Genomic DNA, 25,708 nt, shown 5'->3' on the forward strand with positions numbered 1-25,708 from the left:
CTTTAGTATGCTCAGGAAAAGAATTGAAGGGGAGAGAAAGTAGTGTCTTTTTCTCAACCATCTCAAAGATCATGGCTAATAACCCTGTAACAAAGACTGATAAACAAGAAAAATTATAAGAGCTGGCATTGTGGTACAATGGGTTGAGTCCCTGCCTGTAATGCAGGCATCCCCTATGAGCAATGGTTGTGTTATGAGTAAAACGGTGGCTAAGGAAGGAGACCCAAGATCCAGGGAAAATTATATTTTTATGGATAGGAGTACAGGAGTGTGATTGGACAGAAGGGTATGATCTGTTGGTAACAACCTGGGGGGACCCAGCAAGGTCTATTTGTTCAGATGCTCCTTGATCTCTGTGTATGGGGCAGGAAGTCTCCAGGATGATGGCCTTGAGCCCCACTTTTGGAAGAGGTGGATCACAGAAGGTTTTTATGAGCATGAGTCAGGGGAGAAAGGCGAGAGGTCAGAGTACTTCCATGATACCATATTTGGGGGTAGCATATTCTAGGCCCTGACAGAACCAAAGAAGAATGAAGATCTGTGGTACAAACAAGGGGAAACAGAGACCCTGGCCCGTGTACCCTGGAGGTGAGAATTTTCTCTAAGACTTTACATCAGGTATGAGGCTATGGACAGAGTATTCCCCCCACATACACACAAGTGCATCCATGTCTGTGAAGGAGGCGATCTCATCTCAAGGTGACATGAATTAACATACTAGACAGTCAAGGCACGCGGGTAGCATGTGAAAAGGTTGCTTCTCTCCCCAGTTTTAGTGTTTGCAGGAAGACCAGTTTGCTCGAATAGGGTGTGGCTGCTGCTGCACTGTAACCCAACAGGAAAACACTCCCCTCTGAGTCTCCCACGTGACACTGAGCTCTGTTGGATACAGGAGAAAATTAAGCGGGGGTGGGGGTTTGGGGTGAGATTTTTGACCTTGGGATTTCTGGGACTCTCTCCTCTGAGCATTCAGTGGCTAAAACCAAAATTAAGAGAAAATCGGATCTTTGAGCTTCCTCTCTTCCTTTCTGCTAGTCTCAGGCTCACTCTGCCTCACCAGGCTCCCAGTAACAAGCGACGGTCCCGCACCGCTCTCCCGACCTGCCACACCCTAACCGCGGAGCCCCGCGGAGCCGGCGGGAGCCGCCGCGCCTCTGGTTTCCATGGAGACCCTGCTCCCTGTCAATGGCGGCTCCCAGGCTCGCTCGCTCAAGCAACCTGAGCGTTTGTATTTAAATAAGGGAAAGTGGGGGCGGGGGCGGTAAAAGAGAAAGATGGTGAAGGTGAACCTGTGGAAGTTCAAGGACTCAGACAGGGGTAGAGAAAAAAAAAAATCCCGCTGGATTCCTCATTCCCCTCATGTTCCATGCTCGCGGGAGAAATCAAAGGAGCTAGCAGAGGGCAGAGGGGTGTTTGCTGTGTGAGGACTATCTTCTAAACATCATTTCTGAATCAGGGTGTGAGGGGCAGAATTACCCAGCAGGCTGGGAACCTTGTTTCCAGGGGCTGACTCCTGGCTCCTGGTGGCCCTAGGTTTCAAGGATCCTTGCTGCAGTAGTGGGGAGGGGGGACGTACACCTCTTTCCCTCTCCAGCCCTCCCCCTACAACATAACTAAGTAAAAGCTCAGGGAAGGCGAGTTGCCAAGCTCTGGACTCTAGATTAAGGGCGATTTATTGGCTGACTCCCTAGCTGGAGGATGGGGGAGGAGGCAGAGGAGCTTGGCAGAATACACACACACTAAGAATGAATTGCACGAGGTTGGGATGACGTCAGCCTGCATAAAGATCTGACCCAGTGGATGCGCAATGTGGCTGAGTGATTGAATCCTCAGAGGAGATGGATGGCAGAAGCCTCTGTGAAAGGACCCTGCCACTTCTTTAAAATATTAAGCAGGTGGCCCTGCTGATCTCTGCCTGCAACTCCCAGAGCAGGAGTGGAATCTCAGCTTTCTGCTATAATCATCTGAACATTACTTGCTGCCCTAGATAACTGCAGGTCACGTGGAGTTTGCACTAAAAAAGGAAGTCTTTGAATAAAGAAAAAGCCATTGTAAGCCATCAGAGTGCCTGCTAGTCTTATAATGTGAAATCAATTCAATTTAATAAATCTTTTTTTTTTTTTTTTTGCGGTCTGCTGTGAGACAAGTGTATATAAAATGAATGATATGGTCTTTCCTTCAAGGTGCGTACACTCTGATTGGTGAGGCAGATGTACTCACAATTGAAATAAGAAACATCATGGAAACTCCAAGGGAAGTGAAACTAATTATACATAGAAAGAGTGTTATATTAGATGCCTCTGAGGTCCAGCCATTTATAGCAGAAGTTTAACACAATCCTATTTGATATAAAATGCCAGTTCTGTAAACACTTTCTTAAGTGATATATTGAGCTAATTTTCCTATATTTTTTCTCTCTAATGTTGTATTTCTATTACTATACTTACAACACACCATATTTTGGTATTAGAGATTTAATTTATAGTAGTTTCCTTCTAAAATAAACGCAGAGGCTAGAGCTGTGAAAAAGAAATGCTTTAAAATGTGTGTAGGCTCAGGCAGAGTAAGAACCATATAGGTATAAAGAACACTGAAAATCTTCTGGGCCTTGCGCTGTGGCATAACCAGTAAAGCTGTCGCCTGCAGCACAGGCATCCTATATGGGTGCTGGTTCGAGTCCTGGCTGCTTCACTTCCAGTCCAGCTCCCTGCTAATGTGCCTGGGAAAACAGCAGAGGTTGGTCCAAGTATTTGGGCCCCTGTACCCATTTAGGAGACCTCAAAGAAGCTCCTGGATCATGGCTTCCACCTGGCTCAACCCTGGCCGTTGCAGACATCTGGGGACTAAACCAGTGGATGGACGATCTCTCTCTTTCTCTGTCTCTCACTGCCTATGCACAACTCTGCCTCTCTCTAAATCTGCCTTTCAAATAAATACATAAATCTTAAAAAAAAAATGAAAAGAAAGAAAATCCTCTACACTTGAGAGAGGACTGAAATGATGAAGATATTTGTGTCAATGGAGCTTATTTCAGGGCCATGGCTGGTGGGAATGAAGAGTTGAATGACAGCATCACAAATTTTGGAGAAATGTTTGAAATACCTATCACTTATGTGTTGATGTGGATTCATTCTGAGAGGAGGAGCATGGTAGAGGCAAGAGGCACGGAGTCACCACACAGACCCCGGGAGTCAGGTGAAAGCGGGTCAGAGGCAAGCAGCCCACAGACATTTATTTCAGTTAGTACAGCAGCTTAAATAGCCAAGGCAGCCAATCTGGTCAAGGGGCGGTTTATGCCCTAACCAATCACAGCCTGTTGCCAGGCGATATCCGAAGCCATCCAACCACAGCCTGTTGCCAGGAAGGCTCCGTTACCATGTGGTTTCCCAGGGGGTTTCCGAAGCCACTCCTGAGTAACTGACACTCGCTTGCCAGTGGCCATCTTGGCATGGCCTTCTCATTCCACCACACTTATGGTCTGAGTTTAGTGCATGTTGTTTAGTCATCAGCCTTCTAGTTTTCACTCCAAAATTAGACCAAATTCAGGAATATATTAAAGGACCTGAAATCCAAAGGCAAATTCTGGGCTTTAAGCTGTTGGGTAGGCGATGGATTTAATGGACGGTGATTATTTCTATAAAGAAGAAAGCCAGATGTGCTCACCCTAGTCTTAGTTTCTGTTATTGAAATGTTAGTTACTAATGGTTTATTTTCAAGGCCTTACTCTGAGTTTGCTAAGGAACATAACTATAATAGAAACATCTCCCCAGAGTTTTGGCAGTGTAGCAGTGTATTAGCAATTTTTGCATGAAAAATCCATAAAGACACAAAAGGGAATAATCAACTTTTTTTTCCAGTCAAATGGTAACTTCACCTTCCTTGGACTTCTAATTCACTTTCTGTAAGGCCATTCTTCCAAGCCTCTAAATAATTGAATAAAACCTCTGGCTTGTTAACTTCGAATACACACCCACACACATGGGAACCTCATGCATCCAAACACAGTCAAATGTACTTATAGAGTACATTTTTGTAATGATAGTCATAGTAGTTCCTGAAAATGAGTTTGTAATATGATGTATGACCATTTGACACCACTAATAGTTTGAAGAGGCAGAGGAGATAACATGAAAACCTAAAGAAGAAAATGAATCAGAAATATAGTGAAGGAAGAAAAAAAGTAGAAAAACAAGAAATTAAGGAGAAAACTAAATACAACATCGTGTCTTTAGTTATTGATGAACAAGCTGAGACCTTCTACTTTCTCATCTTGATTTTTTTTTTTTTTTTGACAGGCAGAGTGGACAGTGAGAGAGAGAGAGAGACAGAGAGAAAGGTCTTCCTTTTGCCATTGGTTTACCCTCCAACGGCCACCACGGCTGGTGTGCTGCGGCCAGCTCACTGCACTGATCTGATGGCAGGAGCCAGGTACTTATCCGGATCTCCAATGGGGTGCAGGGCCCAAGTACCTGAGCCATCCTCCACTGCACTCCCTGGCCACAGCAGAGAGCTGGCCTGGAAGAGGGGCAACTGGGACAGAATCCGGCGCCCCAACCGGGACTAGAACCTGGTGTGCTGGCGCCGCAAAGCGGAGGATTAGCCTGGTGAGCCGCGGTGCCGGCCTCTCATCTTGATTTAAGATTAGCACTCTTTAGCTCTAGAAAGGAACTGATGACCATCAAGTCAACATTTTTATTTCAGAGGTGAGAAAACAGGGATTATTAGGGAGAGCTTAGTGATTTGTCTGCTATTTGAGTTGGTTAGAGATGATGCCAATGTTACCAACTCAGCTTTCCAATTGTTGGACCTGTTGTATTTCTGCTGCATTTCTTCTACCCAAAAGCCTAACTGAATCTAAAGTTCCCTTGAAACTTAAATACCTTTCCCTCTTTCCTTTAATACCTAGCAATGTTTTTACATTAATCTTGTTTCTCTACAGCTAATGACGTACTTTTTTATTTAATCCTGGCACCAATCATAACAGAAGTAAATATCATATGGGACTTTTCTTTGATTTATGATCTATTTCTCCCACAAATCCTTACTAAATTCTTTGTGAGCAGATGTACCATGTTCCTGCTCTTCTCTAATATATCACCAACTAGCAACTCATTGTGTTTTAAGAAAATGAGACATGGAAATAGAAGAATGGATAACCTGACCATAAATGCAAGCAAGAAAGAAATGAAGAGGTGGGTGACAAAGAACAAAAGTCTTTGCAAAGTGGTAGTGGTGACAATGGTTAAATTTGATCAGGATTCTAGACATTTATGTCATAGGAAGCATTATGTCTAGTTGCTTCTGAAATGATCATTGTTGTTTCAAGAACATTCTCCTTGGGCTAATGTGGCATAGCCAGTTAAGCTGCTGCTTGGGAGGTATGCATTCCATATTGGACTGCCAATTCAAGTCACAGCTATATCACTTCAGATCCAGTTTCCTGCTAATGTGCCTGGGAAGATAGAGGAAGATAGTCCTAGTGCTTGGCCCCAGCTGCCCATGTAGTAGACCAGATGAAGGTCCTAGCTCTTGGCTTTGACCTGGCCCAGATGTGGTTGTTGCAGCCATTTGGGGAGTGAAACAGCAAGTGAAAGATTCTATCACTCTTTCTCTCTCTCCTTCTCTCTCTCCACCCTGCCTTTCAAATAAATAAATAAATCTTTAGAAAAAGAAGTTCTGTTTGAAGCTGATGAACTCATTTCCTAGAAAAACATCTAGGCCTAATGTGGGGGAAGAGGAGCACCTCCTCCCCACCAGCACCTGCACTCTCAGAGGCCCTGCCATCCAAGACAGGATGGTTTCCATCACTCCTGCCATCCAGTCCTTGCTGACACTTCTTGGCAGCCAGCCTGCCTCTAATGGAATGTGTCCTGCAGCTGGGAATTAGGTCATCAGTAATCCACTTAATAGCATTTTATGAGCCAGTTTCTGACACAAGAGAGCGATCTGGCCTTACCAGCAGGAGCCTTCCTTGATGTCAGGGGAAGTAAGGAAGAGACTATGCCACTTTGAATGATCAGACACCACATTTCCAGAAATGGGTGAAGGTAAGAGAATCTGGGTGTTTCTTCAGACTTTCTCTGTGATCAGGCCAGATACACGATCTCAGGTAACGCAGTTCTTGTTGCTGGACTACAGTTCCTGTACAGTCTCATCCAGCATTATATACTTCTGACAAAGAAGGATGGAAGCAAGAAGACTCGGGATTTTCAGGTCACACCCCTTCCCCTATGGTGCTTTATGGAATGAATGATGGAAGGCTCTCCTTTGCAGCCACCACTGTGCTCTGAAAAGAAAAGCCCTGCTTTCTAGAATTTGATTTCCCTGAAGTTATTTTCAACATGGCTGATTTCAAGCTATCAATGGCTTAACAACCAGCTAGCCTAATTTCTGAGAGCTGACCACTCTGCTCTCAATAGCTAGTGTGAGCCCTTCCATAGAACACCACATATTTCTCCCCAACATTGAAAAGATACATAGCTGGATTGTCTACACAGTAGAATCTATAGCACAATATACCTTTATGTTGGCTTTGGTTGGAAATACATACGTAGCTTCTCCACTTTGATTCTACTCCAGCTGCTGTACTTAAATTATTTGAAGTTTTCTCAGAAATATGTGGAGAATTCTCATTAGGAATATGTCCATATTCATCCAGCTCTTCACTTGCATTCTCATTTCTTCTGCCACAGCTCTCACTGCTCCCAGGGATGTTAAGGGAACTACTTGACTTTTATTTTCTTCTCACCCCTAAGACCTTATTCGCTTCTTACTAAAAGCCTAATATGTATCTCATGAATTGTTCAGAGGGTTCACTGCAATATAGGGCTTAGATGTCAAAAAACAATCACTAGCCTCCTTTTTGCTGGATATGAGAGAAGCCCTTCTTCAGGATCCTAGAACTTTAACGCACAAAGTCTTCCAGTTCCAAGAAAATTGAGATGATGGGAGCTGAAGTCAGCATCTGGAATGGTGATGGATAGATAAAATTATGTTCCTTTTTATACCTCAATTGAATAGTATTATAGAAAATATTCAGTTAGTAATTATCCACTGAGCATTTACTACATAGTTTTGGTACGATAGACTATTATGTAATAGAAGAGAATGTATAAACTATGATACCAACTTCCAAATTTATAACCTGGTTGGAGAGACAATGTGCAAAAATTAATGAAGATCAGCTAAAACATTTTGTAATTAAGTATTTAATGATGTGGTACAAATTCTAGATGAGGTAGGAGTTTAAAGTAAAATTATTTGAAGGAAGCATTGTTCAAGAAAACTTAATGACAGCAGTGGAGTTCAAGTTGCCCTTGATGAGAGGATGGTGTTTGCAGAATGAGAAGGAAATGAACAATGACCAGATCATGTATGACAATAGCACACTGCCCCCAACCCCTGCTGCAACAGTGCGCACACAGTGCCAAACAGTCAGGACATAGTCAATGACCTGCAGTTTTCCTACGTTTTGTCTCCCTCCCTGACTCCCATCCTCACTCCCACCACTTTCAGCTCACAGCTAGATAAAGCCAAATGTTTGCCCCCAAACCAATGACAAAGGATACTTTGCTTCACGTTAGTCTTGTAGGGCTTCCCAAGTCACCACCCTCCTTCCAGTCAGAGCACCTTTTAAGCAGGGCAGAGCTTTCCCATTCCCCTGCCTGTCTTTGAGTCTCTGCCAAACACAAGTGAGGGTGCCTGCATCTTTTGCTATGTAGCATGCTCTGAGTAAATAGCCTCTGTTTGTCCTCATTTGGATGTCCTTTGTTTATTTGCACGGTGGGAGGGGAGCACACTCACAATGTTCTGTAATAACACAGAGGACAAACACACACAAACACACACACACATTCTCTCTGCCTGCCATTCCCTTTCCTTACCTGCCACTTACTACACTTTATATAGATTTTCTTACCAGTCTTCCCATAAAAATGACAGATGTCAAAGGAGCTAGCACATCCATTTCACATGTAAACAGAATGAGGTATTCAGGTATCCACGCTGTGGCTGGGTGATACAGTACTATCCTGATTTCTAACTCTGGATAACCTTTCTCTCAAGAAAAACCTTGTGTCATTATTCTTTTAATAATGGACTCATATTTGAAAGATTGCATCTAATATTTATTAAATAGTAATTAATGCTGTTCTGTTAATTTTTAAAGACATCTAAAATGAGTGTTGAGATTTTTCTGATGGACACAAGAGAACTAATATTGCAGTCATGATAGACAACATGTTCCCAGTCAAATCAAAGAACAAAAGTGTTTTAAATAGCACAACATGATCTCCTATAAATATATGGTTTCTTTTTTATTTTAACTTTTATTTAATAAATATAAATTTCCAAAGTACAGCTTTTGGATTTCAGTGGTTTTTCCCTCCCATACCTTCCCTCCCACCCACAACCCTCCCATCTTCCACTCCCTCTTCTATTCCATTCACCTCAAGATTCATTTTCAATTATCTTTATATACAGAAGATCAATTTAGTATATACTAAGTAAAGATTTCAACATTTTGCATGGTTTCTATGAGGACTTTCATAAAAAATCATTTAAGAAGTAGAGAGAGAGAGAGAGCGAGAGAGAGCGAGAGAGCAGGCAAGCGCAAGTGAGCTCCCACTTGCTGGTTCACTCCCCAAATGCCTACAACAGCAGGGGCTGTGTCAGGCCAAACCAAGGTAGCCAGAAACTCAGTCTGTGTCTCCCAAGTGGGAAGCAGGGACTCAGTTACTTGAGCCATCATCTGCTACCTCCCAGGGTGCACATTAACAGGGAGTTGGAGTCAGAAACAGAATCAGAGCTTGAACTGAAGCAGTCCAATATAGGATGCTACTGTCTTAATCACTAGGCCAAGTGTCTACTCATATTATGGCTTTTTGAAATTCCACAAATAATCCATCAACTCCCATCTCCATTCATACTTTTGAGGGCTTATTATGTTCCTGGGAATTCCAAAGTGAGAACAACCCCTTAGTTCATATTATAATAATTTTGTTATATTTGTATCAGTTTCTGGAAATTCTACTTCTTTATACCATGATATAAAATGCCAAGACATTACTTTCTGGAATTTACAGGTAGAATCTAATCATTTTGGATATCTGAAGGAGTTTGACACTCCTATCTAGTTTTCCTTAATGAGTTTGGAGTTGACACACACTTAACTGCATGGTCACCACATGATCATTGTATGAGGCAGTGAGGTGAGCCGGCAGATTTAGCAGGACTATACTGCTATGCTGAAAGCTGTCCACGTTTTGCTTTCCATTTAAACATTTGGGTTTGATTCTTTGGTTTATGGACTAGAACTTCAGTTTTTTAGCCTACCCTTGGACAATTATGTTTTTGCTAAATTTAATTGTACTCCCTGTTGTATGTTCTTATCTTACTTTGATTGTTTTCCTTTATTGCCCATACTCCTATCACCCTGTTGACACCTACAATAAGTCTCTAAATGGCTGTTGGGAAAGGGAAGATATTACTTTAGAAAATGTCTCTTGCTGATAATGACTCCTCTCTATAGCAGTTATGATGTTGTTAAATGCAACTACTGGAACTGGGATTTCTTCATTGAAGCATCTTGTTTTGTTGAACTTTGCTCAATCATCCTATTGTAATAAATCTGAGGATCTAATTTGTGGTATATATGAGAGTACTTCAAAAAGTTTGTGGAAAATGGAATTACATTTATTTTGGTGCAAAAAATTTTGAGATCCATGCATAGTTTGCTTTTTTCATAATATGACTTTTCAACAAAATTTTTCAAAACCTCTCATATTAATTAAGAAGAGTTAGTCTGTTATGACAAACACCTTCAAAATGCCTAGTGGCTCTATGGAATTAAAGCTAATTTCTTAGTAAGATTGGTAATCCTTATTAGCAAATGTCATTAGTCCAGCAAGTGTCATTAGTCCGCGTGGTGATTCAGGCATCCAGGCTTCTTCTGCTTTGTGGCTCTACCATCCTCGGTGGTTTAGCTATCTTTCACTGCTAAGTACAGGTGCGAATAGAGAGTTGGAAGGAAGCACATCTACTTCTTAAAATGTCTTGGCCCTGGAAGGGCACGCATTCCTTCCGTTCATACTGTTTGTGAGGACTAATGCAATGGAGGCTACAAAATGTGACCCACTAATGGAGCAAGATCAAGAGGGAAATGCAAAGTTGGTGAATAGTCAGAAATCCCTGCATCAGATATTTGCAGTCTCCACCTGTTCCTTGCTAATCATTCAAGATATTGGAATATGAGTGGAATCGTAAGGAAACCATTCTAAATGTGGTCTTCTTTTCCCTGGTCTCACTGACTTATTCAGCAGGCCATTGTCATTATCTGTCTGTGAGGAGTATTGCAATTGAGCAATTATCGCTAATATTCTTTAGTTTGCTAGGTTAAGCAAAGGATGGAAATCCTTGGTGTAAAATGATTTTGGCTGTTCTCCTCTGGGTATCCTGTCTGTGGCTGCTCTCTACTGTGCTAAACATGGAACAATCCTGCTTGTGCTGAAACCACTCAGCAGTGGAATCGGTCAAGGTTAGTCCTTGTACTTTTACCTCTAAAGGACCAACTCGTGGCCTCCGGGCCTTCAGATTCTTGAAGGAACTGAGCTACACCTTAGGGTCTTACTTTAGTCACTAGCAATGATGCAGATGCTGGTAGGGCATCTGATCCTGATTTTTCTTATTATTAGAATTACAAGCTTATCTTGCCCCTTCCCCTTGAACTCTCTGTCCCTAATCATGCTTCAACTAGAAGTCTTGGCAGAAATGGATGTGTCAATCAGATTCTAAGTTCTATATGATTGCCAAACATCTAATCTGCTTTGCTAGGGGAGGGACATTTATATTTAAAAACAGGGGATTCTAATGATGGGATGGGGCAATGTGAAGGATGGATAACATCCTATACTTAGGCAGTATGGGCTGAGTTTTGGCTCAGATCAGTAGCTTAAAATATTACCCCTGCTTTTTACATATAATTAAGAACTTGCATGTAATTACTTACCAAATGATTCATTTATCTGCTCATTTTACACATATTTTGGGCACTTTCTATACTTGAAGTACTGGGGATATTATAGTAAACATGACAGATACAGTCCTAGTTATCACATAAGATTTCACAAGGGCCCTGGGTACCAGTAAAATAAAAAGTTTCAAGAACATGTGGATTATCTGTGGGCTTTTGGATATCTCCATCCCTTGACTGCACAAGTTGTCTCCAACTACTTCCTCTGCCTCCCTCCATGTTTCACTGGACCGACTTTGGAGTAACCCAGAGAATCATTTCCTTTAGGAAACTAATTTTAATCTTAAATAAATAAGTCAACATATTTGACACACTTAGCAAGCTACCAAATAGTAGGTAAAACAGTTACATGGTAGTTATTATTTATGTTAGCATTATGGTCTTTAAGAAATCATAGGAGAAAATTGGTTCAGCTGACAATTTTAAATTCCTTTTTCTTCTTGAAAAGCACATGGTGCATCAGTAACTCTCACATGTGTTCACTGATCTCTTCAAATCCTTTTTGTAATTCCTTACCTAAGGCAATAGTCATCAGTTGCTTCTGGACAGAGGCATGAGGTCAGCAGGCTTCAGTTGCTCATATGTCCCAATGCTGCTAGGTCAAGGCTGGGTTACTTAATTAATCCTGTGGGGAAGAATAGCAAATATCTATAAATAGGGATGCTCTTGGTCTATGGCGAGTGTCCCAAGTACTGATCTTCTGGTTTTCCCCATGATGATCCGAAAGGAAATGGGAAAGGACAAAGGTTCAGGGAATGGGAGGTGGTAAGGGTGGGGAAGAAAAAAGCTGTTTTTTTGCTAGTATTTTTCCACGCTCCATCTTCCCCTATGTTGTACCTGGCACTACATTCAAGAAGAGGCGTCTAAATAAATGATGCATGAGAATTACAACCTCAACATGAAGATGCTATGCAATTATCACCAGACGTCAGGATCATTGATCAGTCTAAGCATTCAGTGAGGCCTCTTCTGTGTCCAGAGTTTCATGAAGTACTGTGGAGGAAGGCAACAAAAATTTATAATGCCATCTCTACCCTAAAAGAATTTATAACCTACATGTGCACCTAAGACAAACACACTCACCAGCATTTACAGACCAAACCACATCCACCCTGTTTGGTCCTGATGGACAAGGCAATTTCAAGCTCTAGCCTGGCCGCAAGGCCACCTGCAGGGAGGCACTGTGGGAACACAGATTTGCGGCCCAGCAGACCTAGATTCAAGAGCTCACTCTGCTATTCAATGAACAGTATGACCCTGAGCAATTGACTTATTTTCAAAGTCTCAGAGGCTTCATCTGTAAAATAAAGAAAATGTTTTGTCCTAGGATTTTAATTATTATTTGGTGAGTTCAATTACATCATCTGCCTGGCACCCAGTAGGTGTTCAGAAAAATATAGGTGTCTGACCCACATCCATGTGACTATCCCAAAGGAATCTCAGAGACAATGGGTTTAAAACCAGGCATACAGTCACGTTCCCACATCCCTATGCAATGGCTGGCTTTTTTCCATTCACTTCCAATTTCTTCCCCACTTCAGGTTTTCTCATCACCAAGACCTGAAACCTTCACATCATCTTAGACTGGAACTCCCTCATCTTCACATCCAATCTGTTTTACAGATTTTTTCCCTCTATTTCAGTGTCTCTGATCCAGAATGGGACCAAGAATGGGTATGAGAGGTCAGTGAACCGTCTGAGGGTCCCTGGAGGGAAGAGCTATAAGTTTCCCGATTCTTGACCCTTGACTCAAAAGGGTTATATTTCACAATTGTTTCCTTCTATTTCTTCTTCTGCCACGCGTTTGTTGTGTTTTTCATTTTATCGTTGTTGTTTCTTCTTTTTCTGCCCAAATACTGCAGCATGCTAACTCATAGCCTTCCAACCAAATTCATTCTTTACACCACTGCCATAGTTATCTTAAAATGTAGTTCTAATCAGGCCATTTCTCCAGTTAACAATTTTCAGCACTTCCCAGTTGCTTTCAAATAAATAGAACAGTCTTAGCTCTATCTTTGGAACCTTTATATTCTGCTCTTCTCTCCCATGCTCTATGCCCCAGTAAAATCAATTGCTCACTATTCTTTGAATAGACGATAAAAATTAGTTGGGTCTTTTGTAATATAGAACATTAGGGGAAAATGAAAATCAAATCATCCGTGGACATACAATGCAGATTTTTCAAAAGATTAATTTCAAAGTTTCACTCTCAGACACTGCTCCCGCTCACACACACCTTGGGACTCCATCTTCCTTCACACATATATCATAATAATTGAAGATGTAGGGGATGAATGTTCAAGATAGGCCTGTCCTAAACCACCCATAATACAGAAAATAGGGAAAAAAGGGTCACTTGTGATGCTATGTCTGCATAAAATCTTCATCAAAGTATTTCTTTAAAATCCAAGTTTGTTACTAAAACTCTCCTGCTTGCACCTTGCCCTGCATTCTGCAGCGTATTTGGCAGCCTCTAGCAGGCCATGTGCACTCTCGGCTCAGTTCAGGACCCCTTCCTGCTTCCTGAGCACGTCCTCCCACATCACAACACACAGGGGTGGGTTGCCCGTGAGCAGCCATATTTGCACTGTACTACTCACTTCTCCCTGATATTGACAAGTAGCACAACGGGTGATTCCTGACTCAGCCTGGGTCAATCACGTTTCCTTTGGTGACACTTGGAACTGAAGAAGTAGAAGAGTCTGAGTTAGTCAAGACCTGCAGCTGGACTCCAAAACATAATTTCAAAAGCTGTTAGGAGTATGAGAAAAGCTGTTCTGCAGTGAGGAAAAAAAAAACAAAGCAGGTGATACGTGGGAAAAAGTAGAAATAAAAGAGCATTCAAGTGTCCAGGTGTCTTTTTTTGTTCCTGGTTTTAGATTTTCCAGGGTTCTGGTTCCCTTCCTTTCTTGGGTTCTCTGAAAGACACTCTTCTACTTACACAGATCCACACTCTTCCCACTTTATACTTTTTAAAATAACTTGAATTGGTGTCTCATTCAGGCAAACCAAGAATTCTACTGGAACAGTAACCTGATTACAGAGGGGATAATTGACATATCTTTCTTTCTTCATTCAGCACATATCAGTTTAGCATCTTGTATATGTCAAACGTTCCTCTGTGAGACTCCTTGCTGAAGTTTAGAAAGAGAGCCAAAGAGATAATAATAAGAGATGTCCTCTGTGGGACATAGGTACCAAATAGCACAAAATAAATGGATACTGAGTGGAGTGCACATAGTTATGATGACATTAAATTCAGTGGCGCCTTAGCTAAGCCCTGGGCCGAGTGAAGGAAGGGAGAGGTTTGCACAAAGGAAAAGCATGTGTGAAGGTGTGGAGACAAGCAGAGCAGGATGTGTTCTGGGAACAGCAATCACTACCTACTGTGTATGTGTGTCAGATTTCTCCACATAGAGAAGGGTGCCAACATGTTAAGGTCTGGGCCTGATATAGAAAGTACTGTTTGCCATAGCATGAGTTTAATTTTGAGATCATAGATGGATCATTAAAAATTTTAAGCCGCAGAGTCAGGACTTTATTTACAAAAGGTCAAGTGTACCAACTTTGGATTGCATATTCCAATACTGTAGCAAGTAGAATCATACAAAATAGCTCTTCTTATCAAAAGCTTTAGGATTCAGGTGAAATTATACCTGTGTCTCTTTGGAATAATCACTTTTGATGCACAGGTAAAAGTCTTGTTCTGTATTTTGCCAGCTGCTTAGTATTTGTTTCTCTCAACATGTTCCATCTGCCTCCTTCTCTGTTTCTCTTCATACACACCCATATCTTTTCAGTCATTCGTAATTCCACATTTTAATATTTTACTTATCTCTTCATATGTGTCATTTTCTAATTTATTTTTATAGTAATTTTCATAATTAAGTTTCATTAGAAACTAATCTCATTATAATTAAATGATATAAATCTGGGAGTAATATAAAATATTTTATAGGGCAGACATTTGGTACAATAGTTAAGGCGAAATTTGAGAGGCCTGTGTCTCATATCAGAGTGCTTGGGTTCAAGTCCCAGCTCTCCTTTCTTTCCCAGCTCCCTGCTAGTGCACACGTGAGGAGACAGAGGTGATGGCTCAAGGGCTTCTGTCCCTGCCGCCTGTTTAGGAGACCCAAATGAAGGCCTGGCCCAATTCTGGATGCCACAGGCACTTGGGGAGTGAACCAGCAATAGAAGCTCTCCCTCTTTCTCATATAGAATGAAAACAAAATTTGAAAAAGTATTTTGTCTGTCCAGTCTGCACTCGACAGGGTCTCTGCAAACCAAAGTGGTTACTGAACTCTAAGAAAATCCGGGAAAGAGTGACAAAGTGCACGTTCCCACACATTAACTTCCAGTGCCCTATAAAATATGGGAGACAGCCCGAGCAGAAGAGCTGTTAGATATCTGCAACCTCAGTGGAAGTCAGCAGTATACTGTGCTCTTTCTCAAAAGCGACTGTGGTCCTGGGGTCCAATAATGAACCTGTAGCTATCTTAGAGGCATTCTCACCATTCTTGATTTTGTCAGCTAATATGAAGAATGTTGGGCCCATTTAGGCTCACCACACTCTAAGATTACAGATAAATCTTTATATATTTAGACACCTATAATTGAGAGGGGCAAAAAAAAGAGTGAGGATTCATATTTAGCTTAGAGAAGATTTAGCAATTTGAAATATGCAGAAGAGCAAGAAGGGTCAGACTTGTTCTTTATGGCCAAAAAGGAAAGCAGTATGACAATGGCATAAGAGTAGGGGAATGTAGATGTTTGACATTTGCACTGTCAAATTCAGTAGCCATCAGCCACGTATAACCATTGTACACTTTAATGTGGTAGGTGTGACTAGGAGGTAGAATTTTAAAATTTTATTTTAAGTTAAATAACCATGTGTGGCTATTGGCTACTGTATTAGATAACCCAGTTACAGACCCTGGACAATCCATTGAGGACATGAAAAACAGCAAAGAACTGGAAGATACATAAAAAGAAAATGTAGTGAGTTCCTGGATGCCACCCTGGAAAGCAAAAGAGTCATTAGTTTGCAAAATTGAACAGGGTCGGAGTTTGGTTAGATGTGTGCTATCACTGTATTGTGACTTAGAGAGCATCGGAGTGTCTCTGCTTTTGGTATATTGGAGAACATAGAATGACAGGGAATACATGGCCGGCGCCGCAGCTCATTAGGCTAATCCTCCGCCTAGCGGCGCCGGCACACCGGGTTCTAGTCCCAGTCGGGGTGCCAGATTCTGTCCTGGTTGCCCCTCTTCCAGGCCAGCTCTCTGCTGTGGCCAGGGAGTGCAGTGGAGGATGGCCCAGGTGCTTGGGCCCTGCACCCCATGGGAGACCAGGAAAAGCACCTCGCTCCTGGCTCCTGCCATCGGATCAGTGCGGTGCGCCGGCCGCAGTGCCCCGGCCGCGGCGGCCATTGGAGGGTGAACCAACGGCAAAGGAAGACCTTTCTCTCTGTCTCTCTCTCTCACTGTCCACTCTGCCTGTCAAAAAAAAAAAAAAAATGACAGGGAATACAAAAAGTATCAAAGGAATTAAAATTTTTTCACCAAAATAAACATTTTTAATTGTTTTTACATGAAGTTTAAAAATAATTATTTGAAAAACAGAGAGAGAGCAAGCGAGAGCGAGAACTCCCATTCACTGATTTACTTCCCAGATGCACATAGCAGCCAGAGTTTGGCCAGGCTGAAGCTGGGAACCTAGAACTCAACCTGAGTTTTGATGTGGGTGACCATGACACAATGATCTGAACCATCACGTGCTGTCTCCTAGGGCATGTGCTAGTGGGAGACTGAGATGGAGAACAGAGCTAGATCGAAACCCAAGCTCTCTGATGTGGGATGTATGTATCTCCAGTGGCAGTTCAGCTGCTGCGCCACATGCATGCTCCTACAAGCTTTTTGAAGTACCCTTGTATACAGATACATTTTGATTTGGGACAATAAATACTTATTTTACAGGTTAAATTTGACAGTATGATCTTTCTCTTACAGGGTAATGATTTCTATTCCCAGAAGTATCCCAGCTCAGGATACATGACTACCTGTGAGGTTGCTAGAGAGGAGATTTGACCTTTATCATCCTTTTTGGCTTAGGTTACTGAAGTTTCTCCAGGAATACTATTTTAACTGATGGGATTAACCTCATACATCATATTCACTTTCAAAAATCTTTCCTGTCCTGTGAGACAATGATAAAATGGTCAAAATAAGCTATAGTTTAACTCTGAATATATTATAAATTCATATGATATGTATTGTCCTTTTCTTTTACTATTAGTTTTTTTGAGCCATTAAGAGCAAGCTAAAAACAGTATGAGAGGGAGGGCTCTCCAAAAGTTCATAGAAAATATGTGTATAGTGAAAAAACAACATAGATTTCAAAACATTTTTTGCATTAATATAAACCATGTTGTAATTCCATTTTCCATGAACTTTTTAAAATACTTTCATATGCTTAAGTTCTAGTACTGTCATTTTATAGAATGATCTCCCTATGCAATCAACGTACACACACTCACATATAAGCCATTGCACGAAGTAACTCTATTGAAATCAAGGACCATAATCTGCTTGGTATCCTTCATGGCACCTAATCTAGGTAGGCCTTCCAATAGCAGTGGATTGAAAGAACAGAAAAATCAATAAACACTGTGATGAGTCAGAGATTACATCAGTTTAAGAAAGGGGTTGTGCATCTGTGTGTGTTAACTATTCTGGGTAATTTAAAGTGAAAGTTGCATGTTAATGAGAAAAAACTATATTGAACTCAACTGTAGATCTTACTTGGAGCTAAGCCCACCAGAGTCCTCCTTATCTAGGTGTTGCAGTGGATTCGTTTCTGAGAGGAAGAGCGTGGTGGGGGCAAGAAGTGTGGAGTCACCACACAGACCCCGGGAGTTGGGTGAAAGCAGGCCTGAGGCAAGCAGCCTGAAGATTCATTTATTTCGGTTGCTACAGCTGCTTATATAGCCAAGGCAGCCAATCCAGCCAAAGGGCGGTCTATGCCCTAACCAATCACAGTCTGTTGCCAGGCAGTTTCCAAAACCATCCAATCACAGCCTGGTGTCAGTCAGGCTCTATTGTCATGTTGTTTCTGAAGCTATCCAATCACGGCCTGTTGCCAGGCAGTTTCTGTTGTCAGTGGCCATCTTGGCATGACCTTCTCACCTTCTCATGACCTTCTCACCTTCTCATTCCACCACATCTTGGTATTCAATGAGCCTCCTACAAAGAACTAGAGAATTAAATATTTACATCCTTCTTAATTCTTGGGAAGAGGGAAAGGAGGGATATTATATAGTTAAACAAATTAGATTTCCAGATAAGAAATCCTTCATATTATTAATGTATAATTAATATCCATATGCAATACCCTAAATCTCTATTTTCAGCTTGATATTAAAAATGACCACCCTTTGGGATCTGTGACTATATACAGTCCAAATCAAGTTGTGATTGAAAGTTCAAACTCAGATGAGCTCTGTGAACTTGTCCATGTGACTGATCTGAAGCTCAATTTCTCCATGGATGAATTGGAGATAGCAGTAGTTTCCAAGCCATGGAATTGTTGCAAGGATTAAATGAGAAAATGAAAGCATAGTTCCACAAGCAAGGGTTTGATACTTGCTAACTCTTTAATGTTATGTTTGATCTCTTTTTTGATTTATCAGCACTCTGTCTCCTTCCTGCTATAATATCGTACATACATAAATCAGAGAACTTTGGAACTGAAAATGTTATTACAAAGTTGTCTAATGACCCACTCAGTTTTTAGAAAAATTGTCAATGTTGAATCTGATGTTTTCCAATGCATCATATTGTCTGTGAACAAGAGCTTGAATTCTTTGGTCCACAAATTGATTAAGTACAATAATACACCTATCACAAGACTAAGCCTTGGGTATTCAAAACAAAAAAATGATGGGACAGTTCCTCTTGGGGAACAAACCAGAGGAGGTGGGAGGAGGATGGAGTCATCATACTGCTTACATGCTTTAAGGTGCAATGGCTAGTACAGAGGTATGCAAAGAGAGCTCTGAAAGAGTTTTAACAAATCGTTTTCATAAAGCAGATTCATTTGAGTTTAATCTGAGTGTGCTGCTGACATAAATGACAGTAGGAATCACTTGTTAATGCTGCTTTTATCTACTTACAGCTATAAAAATCTACTTCACAAGGCTACTGAAAAGATTTTATCCAAGTGAGGCATGATGCTTGTAATTAGAGAACTTCAGTATTAATTGCTGGTGTCTGTTTATTCTGTTCAATGCAGTTATGGTCTTTGTAAACATGTGAACATACCAGGAGGGAAGGAAGGTAACAAAATGCAGCTGAAGAAATCTTAGGGTCATCTTTGTGATTGAATGAATACACTTAATTTTTCTGCAGGTAGATGAATAGTTTATGAAATATTTAGATGGTGTATTCAACATGACTGTAGCTTAACTTCTGAAGCAAGACATATTAGTATTTTCTCAAAGTCCTTAAGAATATGAAAAGTACTGATTTTAAGCTCCTATCATTCTGAAACCTATGATGAATTGCTGTACTTACCTTGTTCACTTATTCACATATCCACTCAAAAATGGCAAGTGAGTTTTTATATGTTATTGGCAAGGCCAGAAACCAAAGATACATGGCTGAATAAACAGCTTATCTGGCAGTAGGTTAATGAGTGAATGAATTCATGATCTATGAATATCTATCTATGCTGCCTATAGACACTCTAACTTTCTAGTACTGGAGGAAGCAGTAGACTTAGATAACTACAATACAATGTGTAAAATGCTATAACAGAATGATACTTCAAGTTGCATGGAAGAAAATACTTAATAGTTCTTCCTGACACCAGTCTCAGGGAATACTTCCTACTATTAATATTTACCAGGAATATTAAACAAATAGCCAACTCAGTCCCAAAACCAGTTATGAAAAGTCCATCATATACTGACTCATTTTATTTCAATGCTTTAAGAATTTGATTTATTTATATCATTATGGTTCAAAATTCAAGAGCCACCGAAGGGCATATCCCAACCTTGTCACTCACATGCTTCACTGGAGGATTCAATGTTATCAGTATCCAAGGATATTTTACACATAGATAAACAAATATATATAAAGAGAAACAGATGGATATGGATAGGTATAGTATATATAATGTGTTTGAACACTTGCAAATTCATTAAAATGCACACATATAACTAAAATTGTCCTCTTTTTTCCCCAAATGGTAGGATACTACACATATTGTTTCATACTTTGTCATTTTTCATTCAGTGTTTCTTGGAAACCACTTTCAGTCAAATTCATGGGGCTTTTGATCTTTTTCTATAATAAAATCTTGCAATAAATATCTTTGTACATATATTTTATAGCAATAATACAAAGAAGTAGAATTATAAAGTCAAAGGTTAATTACATGGGGTTTTGTTAAATACTACCAAGTTGCGTGGTCTTCTGCTCCAACCAGCAGCATAGGAGAATGTTAACTGTTCATTAGCACGTTTTTTGTAAAACTCCTGATTTTTGTTATGTCCCCAGTGCTTTAAATAACTTAATAATCAGACATTTAATTTCCATGCTTGGCCCTAGATCCGTTTATTGGCAAATCTAAATAAAAGTAACAAGCTTTTTCTCTTCCTCTATCAAAATTTTCCTGATTATGTTAACCCTATCAGTCATAACCTCTACTAATACTTACAAAGATGTTTCCTATCCATACAATATAAAAATGTCTATCATAAATTCCAGATTTGTTAAAACTCAATGGTAATTTTTTTTTGTCTGAGAGACTAAGTGCCTTAAATGTAAATCATACATATTGGAACCGTAGAAAAAACTGATCAACTTAAACTTTTAAATTTTTAATTTAATTTTAAATTTAAAATTTTTAAATTTTTAAAGATTGTTTTACTGCTTTCATTGGAATAACATTGCACTTACAGATGCATTTGGAAAATGTGTCACTTGTCCAGGAACATTGCATACATGTCCTTCACTCAAGTTGTCTTTTATTCTGTGTATAAAGTTCTTTTCTTTTTTCATTCAGGTATTACATATTTCTTCACTTTATTTTGGTTACTATTTTATTAGGATGACTATATGAGTACGGCCTATAGTTGAGCTCTCTTAAGCTGTCATGTTTTTATTGATAGCAACTATTTTTGTTTTCTGGAGCTATCAGTTGTCTTACATGTCATATATATATATATACACACACACACACACATATATATACATATATAAATAAACATAGGTATGTATGCTTAAATATCCACTGGCTAATTCTTCCACATTATTCAACAGCTCTATTAAATATATTTTAGTTGTCTACATGTTCAGACATGTCACATATCTCAGAAGTTCTAATTTCCTCTTCTGGTTATTATGCCTATTATAAATAACCCTGTATCTTCCTACTCCAATCAGACTTGTTGCTTCTGATATCTGTTGCAAAACCATCATCCTGGACCTTCCATTTACCCTGGGGATTGCCATCCCCCTACACTATTGTATCCTCTGTCTCCCAGATTCTATGTCTTTCTCACTCTTGTTTTAATCCCCCATTTTGGTTGAGTACATCTTTGGTTTTTTGTTGTTGTTGTTTGTTTTGTTTTGTTTTGTTTTAGATTTGCTCATTGAACTAGTAATTAAGCACTCACTATTAGTTAGAGGGGTATTTAAGCCCTGGATACAACAGTGAACAAAACAAGGAGCCTACCTCTCTACAAGGCATTGTTTCTTATGTAATGGAATGCAAAAAGACCAGAGATACAGAATAACCAAGATGCACCTATGCATCAATAAACACCAACAAATATCCTTTGTTACTTCGAACTTTATCCCCACGAGGACAATCAGAAATACACTTTCTGGTTAACAAGATTACCAGATACTGTGGTATCTAAAGTAGAATGTGCTAGACCCAATCCTTTCAATCCTGTTATTTTACTGGCCAGTATACCGCCATGCTCCACCCCTAAACCTAAATAACCAGGCAGTGTTACAGAATGTACTGATGAGTCTATGACTACATGAGAATGCAACTGTGCATTATCCATCCCACTTATCCCAGGTCCTTGGCACACAACCTACAAGTAGAGATTTGATAAATGTCCATCACTCTAAGAATACACACAAAATATGTTTATCATTTATCTCTTACAAGATTATTAGAAAACAGTCTACAAAGACATTTCTCTACCTCGCAGGGTACACAGCACCATCTCTGAAAAGGCAGAAATGCCTCTAGAGAATTTTTTCTTCACAAATCTCTCCAGTAAAAATAAGAGGAGTACATCTTCTAGTAGCTACTATAGAAAGTTTTCTTCTTTTCTCATACTTAATGGCTAGTGTGACTTGATAAAGAATTCTCGACCAAATATGCTTCAATCAAAATGCCAAAGACAGTTTGCAATTTTATTTCAGAGTTGTGTGTGGGTCCTAAGAAATCTGAAGCTACTCTTTTGTATAAGATATATTTTTCTCCTTGGACACTTTGAGGGTCTTACTTTTGCTCCTAATGTTTGGAATTTCCCTGATGGAAATGACTGAACAGAAGATTCAGTGGCTTAAAACTGAACAGAAGATTCAGTGGGCTTAAGATTCTTGTGTTTCCTTCTTAGCAAAGTGTCCTTGTATTATTTCTTTGAGAAATCATTCCTCCTCATCTTCTTTTTCATTTTCTGGGACTACTACTGTCGCTCCCCCTCTTCGTGGAGGAGCAACACAGGACCCTGCGCTGTTCTTTCGTCTGCTCGGCCGTCCCCGGGTTTGCTGCTGGTTCTTCCCGGGTTGGCTACTGTCCCTTCCACCTCCGTGGAAGGGCAGTTCCCCCTGGCCACATTCCCCACTTCCTCAGGGGAGCGGCACACCGCCGGCCGGCTCTCTCGGGGGCTGCACAGGTGTTCCCCTTAGATGTTCCTGGTGCATGCCGTCTCTCTCCTCCATTATAGTCCTCCTCCACCAATCCTAACTCGGCTGCCCACACGCCGAGTACGCTGCTCTCCTCCAATCAGGAGCAAGTCCTACAGTTTATTGGCTGAACTGGAGGCAGCTGTGTAGAAGCTGTTTTCTTCTCTCCCAGCGCCATATTGTGGGAGAGCAGATGCATAGAATAAGTCTTAATTCCAGTAACTTAGTCTAGTCCGAGTTGCTCCCCACAACTACGAAGTAGGTTTTGTATCTCTTGATGTGAAAAAAAAAAAAAAAGAATATGGACTCACTCACAAAATGTTAACGTAGATGAGTTACCTTATTAAATTTAGGTACTTAAAAGCAATGTGTCCTATAGTAATTTTATGGAGTTTGTTGACATCAAGAGGTGGCTACAACCAAAATTATTGATGTGTGTGTTTTAAGGGCTTTAAGTGATTAAATCAGCAGCAGAGGAAAAACTGACCTCAGTGGCAGTACAGCTCTGCACACTTTCTACCCTATTTAAACTTTGAATAAGTGTCTACATCTCTAAATATAGGATGACCATGGTACTTATTGTGGTAGTGAAAATATACTTGAAGATCATTTTACAATGTCTAGCATATAGTAGGTACTCAATAAACAATAAATGTTGTTACTAATGGAATGGGTTTGTAGAGGTAATTGACAACATTCACAGCACTTTGCCCTTTAGAATTCGATTTCATAGAGAGCTGGTATGTGTTTCTATAAACATCCTAGTATTACTCTGTAAAACATACACTCTGCACAACATGGTGCATTTTTCTCACTTTAACATGTCTCATATTCTTATAGCCCAGAAACCCTTTTTGCTGCTGTCCTGATGAACAGCTCAAGTTCTTATCAAAAGATGTGATTTAGGCAGCCCAGTTCAATGTAATTTAACCTGTGGAAAAAGATATGTAACCAGAGGAACCAGGAAAGATGGACTCGAACACAAAGAGGTGGTGATTTAAGCAGCAGGAAACTAGATATAGAGGGAACCAAAACCAAGGGCAGGAAACGAGATGAAGAGACCTGAAAGAAGTGCTGGGTTGAGATTCTGTTTTCATGAAGAGGCTATGTCAGTCGTTATAAGTGGCCTCCCCTGGAATAGTCCAGGAAGCACCCTCATGTCAGTCTCATTGGAGATAAAAGTAAGATGGCTATTGGGAATGGAGGCACAAATCATCAGAAGAGTTTTGGCTGCCAAAGCCATTCCATGGTGAAGCTAAACTTCAGAGGGAGATGCCTAGACCGCTGCTGGCTGCCAAGTACATGGTGTGTGGAACAATTGTTTTTTCCAGGAATGCATCTTGTTGATAGCCAGAAATGTTAGATTTTATGTTTGTGGCCCATCCACTGAGTAATGGGAGAAGAACTCTGACTATTCCCATATGCTTACATATCTAAGATTCCATGGCTCCCTGGCACCCTCACACTGTCATCTCATTTTCTGGCTGCCCCAGTTTATCACATTCCCTGAAACTAAAGTTAAAAGAAAGAAGAGGCACAAACCAGGAAATGACTCTTGTATCCTGGTTTAGAATGATGTGATCTTGACATTGGCTCACTTGATCATCCCTGAGGCTGTACAAGTATGTATGTATGTATGTATGTATGTATGTATTTAGAGAGGCAGATTATAGACAGAGAGAGGGAGAGGCAGAGAGAGAGAGAGTGAGACATCTTCCATCAGCTGGTTCAGTACCCCAAATGGCCACAATGGCTGGCACTGGGCCATCTGAAGCCAGGAGCTGGGAGATTCTTCCAGGTCTCCTACCTAGTTGCAGGGGCCCAAGCTCTTGGGCCACCTTCCACTGCTTTCCTAGGCCACTAACAGAGAGCTGGATCAGAAGTAGAGCATCCGGGACTCAAGCCAGTGTTCACATAGGATGCTAGTGCCACAGGAATTGGCTTAAACTACTATGCCATAGCGTCAGCTCCAACAGTTAAATTATTTAATGTCTACTCGATATAGTGGCAAAAGTAATGAACTGAGAATGAGTAGAACTGCTTCCTAGTCATACTTCTACCATTAGGAATAAATCTCCTAACCTTCAACATTCCACTCCCACATCTATAAAATTGTTTTCTTCATGTAGCTGGATACTTCTTAAGTCTGTTGGGTCTAGTACCCTTAGAGAATCTAAATTCACAAGTCCTGGGGAGAATATTGTGGCACAGTGGGTTAAACTGCCTCCCATAGGATGCCTCCCAAATCAGTTACCTGGATCAAGCCTCACCTCCGCTTCTGATCCAGCTTCCTGCTGATATGCATGGGAGGTAGCTAGTGATGACCCAAATTCTTGAGTTCCTGCCTTCTATGTGGGAGACCTGGATGAAGTCCCTGGCACTTGGCTTTGATCTACCTCAGCTGTATGTGTTGTGGGCATTTGAAGATTGAACCAGTGGAAAGTAGATCTCGCTGCCTACCAAATAAATAAATAAGCTACAAATCCCCTCCACAGAATAATGCATGTTGCCATACTACAGATTAGCAAAAAGTGATCACACGTATGCATACCTCCTCTACGCAGCCAGATTAGATTTCTCATTTACTTATCCAAAAATATAAAATATTTGAGAAATAATTTGACCACATATACCAGAAGTAGGTGAAATCTCAGTGAAGCTTCCCTTAGGCCTGTGTTTTTTACAGGGGATTGATGATTCTGTGCGAATTAGGATTTTACCTAATTCAAGAGGGTGAATTCCTGCT

The 25,708-nt window shown here is 40.6% G+C and overlaps 1 long non-coding RNA gene across 2 annotated transcripts in view; it reads right to left on the bottom strand.

Moving 5' to 3' along the window:
• Positions 1-25,708, bottom strand: part of LOC108177921 (uncharacterized) — a 215,971-nt gene that overhangs the window by 59,211 nt on the left and 131,052 nt on the right. For both annotated transcript variants that reach the window (XR_016232434.1, XR_011387891.2), the window contains one exon: positions 11,546-11,654. This is a non-coding gene — a long non-coding RNA (uncharacterized LOC108177921). The remainder of the gene's footprint in view (positions 1-11,545; positions 11,655-25,708) is intronic.

The sequence above is a fragment of the Oryctolagus cuniculus genome, chromosome 4 (genome assembly GCF_051225735.1).
Source record: "Oryctolagus cuniculus isolate XC-2025 breed Fujian yellow rabbit chromosome 4, ASM5122573v1, whole genome shotgun sequence".
In the NCBI taxonomy this organism is placed as follows: domain Eukaryota; kingdom Metazoa; phylum Chordata; class Mammalia; order Lagomorpha; family Leporidae; genus Oryctolagus; species Oryctolagus cuniculus.